The sequence below is a fragment of the Chroicocephalus ridibundus genome, chromosome 1 (assembly GCF_963924245.1).
Source record: "Chroicocephalus ridibundus chromosome 1, bChrRid1.1, whole genome shotgun sequence".
In the NCBI taxonomy this organism is placed as follows: Eukaryota; Metazoa; Chordata; class Aves; order Charadriiformes; family Laridae; genus Chroicocephalus; species Chroicocephalus ridibundus.
In genome coordinates this window covers 20,543,014-20,549,899 of record NC_086284.1, presented here as the reverse complement: position 1 = coordinate 20,549,899, position 6,886 = coordinate 20,543,014, and positions in this window count along the sequence as shown.

Sequence of the window (6,886 nt, the reverse complement as noted above, 5' to 3'; positions counted from 1 at the left end):
CCTTATCATCCTCAAGAAGTTGGCAACCTTACAGTAAACTTTTACTGTCCTGAGATGACTCAATACCTTAAAAGGATAACATGAGGAAGGGTCTCCTTACCCTAATGACCACCGAGACACTCACGCTCATGCAGAAGTGTTTTGCCAATGCAGCAAAATTTGATACGCATGTGCAAAAAGACTATTCCGTCATCCTAATGAATATGTAAGTCTAGGTGGAGTTATGTATTAGGTAGGCGGAATTATGAGAATATTTTGTGTATAAATAATGTGTGAATATCCCCGGTAAGGGGTGCTAGATTTGTGGGTTTTCCCCCTAGTACCCGATGTTGAATAAAGCAATATCTCCTCTCTAAACTGCTTTTGGTTTCAAGAGCTTTTATTTCAAGTAACAATAGGACAAGGGGTAACGGTTTTAAACTGAAAGAGGGGAGACTCAGATTAGATATTTGGAAGAAATTCTTTACTGTGAGAGTGGTGAGGCCCTGGAACAGGTTGCCCAGAGAAGCTGTGGATGCTCCATCCCTGGAAGTGTTCAAGGCCAGGCTGGATGGGGCTTTGAGCAGCCTGGTCTAGTGGGAGGTGTCCCTGCCCAGGGCAGGGGGTTGGAACTAGGTGATTACTTTAAGGTCCCTTCCAACCCGAACCATTCTATGATTCTATGATTTTTACTTGTGGGAGGTTGCCTCCACCCAGGCTCACGGGCCTTTAAGGCCATGGGTGAGGCCACATTTAGGGCAGGCACCACCACATGGTTACTGGCATAATGCCACCCTCTGCGAAGCCAAGTTGCTTCCCTGCACCCAGATCTCCAGCTAAGCCGTCAGTCTCTTGCCAGTTTTCACAAGTTCTCTATTTAGTAAGAAATGTTTGGGTTTAGGTGCCTTTCAAGAGGCATTTGGGAACATTCAGCCTTTATTTATAGAAAACAGAATTTCACTTTTCTACTAAAACATCGAGCCTTCATCTAAAATTTGTCTTGAAGAAAATGTCAATGAGCTTTCCTCACAGGTTAGGAAACAGGAGCGCTGATGCCACCAGTTCATGCTGGCACTGCCTGTGGCTGGGGACGGCTGGGCTCCCCTCGTCCTTCCTGGGCTGTGGGGTGAGGGACGTGGTTTGAAGATAAACTTGTGTTCTAGAGCATTGGGACCCTGAAGTGTTAGAAAAGCTGTAATAAAATACTCAACAAATCTGTACACTGTGGAAGTTTTGATAATGTTGACTAAATATGGCCTGCAGCTTTATTAACTTAATAAATTAAGATAGCCATATTAAGGTCTTCTCTTAACTGAAAAGTAAAAATAGGTGCTGAGTAATTTCCTATTTTGACAGTTTCCAGCTTCTAAATGCTTCAATTGGCCTTTAATTTTTTTCTTTGCTGTTATTATGTATTGTGTATTTTATACTACAAATATTTAAGTATACAGTATTCATTGCGCATATAATTCGTGCAGTTATACAGTTGTATGTATAGTATATAATTATGTAGTATACATCAAATTGTATTCTGTACTGTCCATTGCATATGTATTCTACAAAAGTGCTGAAGTTACGAGGCCTCCAACAGGGTCAGTAAAATGTGTGCGTTGTGTATTTGTGCATCAGCCACTCCACGCCAAAGTCTGCATATTATGTTACAGGTATGTAAGTACCAGAGAGGCTGAGATACGGCCAAATATTCTATAGACTGTGATATGGAGGCAGTCATTTCTGGGAGCCACTGTTCCATGAACTGATTTATCCTCTTTCCCCCAAACCCTTTGAAAACATGATTATTTCCAATTATTTCTGATTTTTTGTTACTTTTCAATTTCTATTGCAGCTGTTTTTCTTTAATATATGGTTGCGATTGAGGCCACAATTCAATCATGTTTTTAACTGCTTTTGAGACATCATTCAGCCAGAAAATTAACTGTAGACAACTTCATCTCAGCTCCCTTTGATACAAAGCTTAGAGTACAAAACTGCAACGCAAATCACTAGAGCGTTGTAGTTGCAAATTTTGCTTAGCCAGCATTTAAGTTAAGTGAAGTTGGGCTGTGTTTTAAAATGATGGATTTCTCTATATTTGCACTTTTCATGCAAACCTACCAAATGTTGTCACAAAAACCTAAGAGTACACAGGACGCAGCAGTGTCTGAATGCCTTCCATAGTCTTCTCTGTCCCAAGCATCCTGAGGTACTCAGCATCCACTGCTGTAGCAGTTACGGGGTTGGCCTGGAAGGGTCAGTGATGAAAGTTCTGAGCATAAGAGTTCTTGCATCCTGCCTGATCGTGCTCTTGTGCAGTAGTTACGAGTAGCGCTAGCCAAGGAATAAAGAGAACTTGAACAACTGAGAAGCAGCGAGACGAGGAAACAGTGGTACCTTTTACTGATATTAAAAATAACGTGTGTCTCATTTTGCATGGCTTACATAAAGACTGTAATTTTTTTCTGAAGATCCGTGCATTAATTTTCTGGGAAGTAAAGACAACCATGAGCCTCAAGGTTTTGCGGTATTTTAGTACCACTTCAGGGTGCTTTGAAAGTACACAGCATTACATAACCTTGTTTTATTTGCTTTAATTCTATTGCAGATGGATCAGAATTACTAAATTCTGATGGTAATGAAGATATTAATTATTGATTAGTATATGGTACTACATTGGTGTACAATTTTATATCCTTTGCATGGACTGTAAAAGACAACAGTGAATGACACTTAATCCCAGAGCTGTCCACGGGTTCAAAGTGATTTGCAAGCATCAGCTCATTAAGATTTGGATGACCAGTGCAATTAATACTGTGCATAATATCCTAGATGTCTCGGAGTGGATTGATTCCAGGCACAAACCATGCTTTGAACAAGTTGCATCAGAGAGAAATATGCGCTGCTATGTTCTCTTCTAATGCCCTGAAACACACGGTACAAATAAGACGTACGTAGTTTCTTCTAATTTTCCATGATGGAAATTTAGTCCATGATTGCAAAAAAGCTTTTGGTGGTCGATGAGTCAGTTTTAGACTCCTCTCCAATCAAACTAGATATATCCAGTAGGGATACTAAAACTTACGGTTTTTCTTTCAGTGGGAACGCCTCGTTTATCACTGCTGTGGGCAGTCACAATGACCCTATGCACAAACCATGCCATGAGAGCCTCTGAGGACAGTCAAAAGGGCAAGGACACACGGACACCTACCTGTAGCTGAAAAAAGAATGACCGTCAGTGACCAAAATTTTCATATGAAACTTCTTCTTTGTTTGTTTCTATTTCAGTAAGAAATCAAACACTTTTATTTCTGGTGTTTACTATCTGGAGTTCATGTCACCCTTTCAGTTAATAACAAAAGCATTCTGGAGAAACTGCCTGTGTGGGGGAGTAAAGATTGCTGTTGCTTTCACTTAAAATTGTTTAAGATTTTGGTATCTCAGCATCACCAGAACTGCCTATCCTGTGCATCTCAGGATGGCCTGTTTGTTCTTACGCCAACATTGTCCTTTAGCTTAAATAACTCCTCTCTCCCTGATGTTTATTCTTCTCTGATGTATTTTTAGACAACAGTGCTCTTCCCTTGCAGTTTCCAAGCTGGAAAACTTTGCACATTTGCACTGAGGATGACGTGGGGTGGTGCAGGGCAACTGTTTGCAGGCAGAACGTGCAGGAGGGTTTTTGCTGAGGCCGAATTCCTGCCGGGACATGGAGAAGCACGTGGTGTGTGCTGGGCAAAATGTGGCCATTGTTCCATGCCCAGGCACAGAGTTGCAGAGAACCACTGCGGGGAGTTACTCTAATTTTTCCTCTCCTAGTCTTTTTCGGACAGCTAGAAATTGATTGTTCCGTTCACTCTGTGTACTTGGGGAGTTATAGCTGGTCTGCAATGCACAGTAGAGTGAAAGAGGATACAACATGAAAATTTATAATTTCATGTGCTGCTTTTTTGACACTTGTTCACATATGCAGCTCTCTTTCAGTAAGCTTTGTCTCTCTTTTGTTTTAAAAGTTTCTCTGAGAATCAGAACCTGTTTTCCACAAAGAACTGGGCAGAGAAAAACCACGATAAAATGAACAGTGTTACTGTGAATTTCAATAGTCTGATTGACTGGAATGGAGACTTACATCTTCTAAACTTATGTCCTGGCATAGATTGTTCTTTTAATGCATATAACACCGGCTATATGTCAGGGAAATGAGAAAAACGATCTGCACAGAGGAGGCTTTTTTCCCTGAATAATAAGCAGTCATTATTTTAAAATAGCAAATTAATATAAATTATGACTAAATAGCTAAACTATTTGCTTGGCATTGAAAACCTAAATGGACAATTCTCAAAAGTGCTGCAGAGCAGTGGCAGCCCTGCAAGGTTTTTATTACTAAGATCATGACTGAAATATTTTCCATAATTCCTCCCCTCAGTGCTAGTACCGTAATACTTAGCGACTACCACCACCATTGTAAATGATCGCCCTGCTCGCTGTCAGACCTTAGTGCCAGGTACGGCTTCTGGCAGTCCCTTCCTGCAAAGAAACCCCGCAGGAGAGAAGGTGGAAGGGGAAGAAGCTTTGCATGTAGATGTAGTGCCAGTGGAGCGTTACACCCAACCATTCCTCTTCTGCCGCTGTCCCACAGAATTAACCCATCCTTAGGGAGCTGCTGGAGTTGAGGAGTCAATAGCCTGTGTCTCTGTGCTGGCTCCGCGTCCTCGGCGCTTTGCTTCACCCCGCAAGTCTCATAAAAGTGATGCAAATTTTTGTAGGGTCTTAAGGGCTCTGGCAGTGGTTAGTCTCCCTGCTTGCTCTGGGCTGTGCAGGGATGGGAGAAACGATCCGTGTCTTCCTTTCCATCCCTGTCTTGTGCATTCATTTCCCTGGTGACTGAGTGTATTGCTACAGGAGGCTCAGTCTGTCCCTCCGCTATTTTCATGGAGCAGGAAAAATACATTTGCACACAAGCAGATTTGAAGCCCCAGTAATGAGGAGTCACAGTAATTGAACTACAGCTGAAACTTCAGCTTGTTTACCTAAGCGCGGATTTTATTTACAATGCAGAGAATTTCTTCTTGTTACTTCTACTTACCTTCATGTAGAAGCTCTTTAGCTGCGAGGTGGGCCATTAGCAGCCTGTGAAGGTGATCAGGATTATTGTCAGTCTGAGCTGCCCTTGCAGCCTGTGAGGCTGCTGAAGGTTGGCGTCAGCTGGTTTACAGCGCCGCTCCCATGGAGGAGTCTCTCAGCAGACTGCACGCTGGGTGTCTGTCCCTGAGTAGCTCGGGCCCAGCCTGAAACGTGACTTTCTCTGAGAAATGAGTGCTTGACATACTTTGAAAGACAGTGATCCATTCTAGCATCTTGGGATTGGAATTTTGCATTCCTCAGTTTGAGTTTAAACGAAGACTTACCTGCCCCTACATGAAGAGCCTGCTGCTCCCTGTCCCTGTCTGGCCCCTGCGGGTGACGGGCAGTCGCGGGAGGAGATGCCATGCAAAGGCTGTGGTGGTGTTTGCTGCTGAACAACTGTTCCCTCTCTTCCCAGGGGTAAAAAGCCCACAGTGTGTATATTATATCTGGGGGGATTTGTGCTATCAGGTTCTTTTCCTGGATGCATTTTAGCCATGTGTTTGATGTTCCGCTGGTTGCTTGTAGGAACAACTCCGTGAGGATAAACGATTGCACTGTGGTGTCCTGTGTCTATAGAGCCGGCTTTTCCACGTCAAAAGTGCTGCTTAGCAAAATATTTTTGGGTTCGCAGAACCAACTTAGTTTTCTTCACACGTAAGCTACACTCCCACTAATTAAGTATTATGCAAGGCAAATTGTCTTCAGGAACCTGTACAACTTCATAGTCTTTATATTATGCTCAACTGGCACGTCTTCAATCGCGTTGCTTTCGTCAGATTTGCACATTCATTGAAACACGATAAACAATTCAGCTGTGTTCGCTTCGCAGAGAAATACTGCTGAGGAAAATGACAGTGTATGTAGGTAGTCGGTTTTCCCAGGAGAGCCTCACGGGACATAGCACTAAACCCAGACATAGAATTACCACTAGAAATGAGCTGGGAAGTAAGTATACATGCATTCATGAGAAACAGTCCTTTTTTTTTTCTCTGAGGATCAGGCAGATGAATTTTTGGTTGAATTCTTCTAGTTTTAGATACATTCAATGATACCATTATTATCCTTAAGAAACCTATAGCAAAGGATCATTACACAAATGCTTGGACTTTTTTTTTTAGAATCTGTTGATTTTGTTGTGCAGCCCTATCCATTAGGCTTTTTAGAGAGATATATATTTTACAGACTCCTCTTTTAGAATTTTAGTTTCATTCAGTTATTTAAAAGATTGTCTTTGGACTCTGAGAAATGAGCAATGCAAATGTTTGCTACTGACAATTGTGTTTTGATATTTAATGATTTCTGAAACAGTCCGGCATGTTTGTCGTATGCTTCCACACCCATGTGAAGAATAAACCCTCAGCCTTCCTTCTTTCTCTCCTAGGCTGAATAAAGGCTGCTGAGATTGCTGTGCCAGAGACTTGGAGGAGCTGATGTCATCTGCAGGGGTCTGGAGCTGGGGGAAAAGTGCTCTCCCTGGATGTTAATTATGTAAAAAGAGGGCAGTGAAGCATGTATTCTATAAGTAAGTGAGCTGAAACACTGAGACCGAAATACCTATGAGCACAGTGCATGCACCTATTTTTGCTTTAAGTTAGGCAGCTTGGGTACAATAACACTTTGGCTGTGGCAGAAGGGATCTCAGCACAGAGCACCTGCAGTGCACTTGGGTGCTCTGTCAAGCCTGTATTATTTTCTGTGAGCACAGGACAGTCATCAGCTTGAAGTTAGATTGGTAAGTCTATTCCATACCAAAGGCATAAATGAATAGTATGAACATACGCTACCT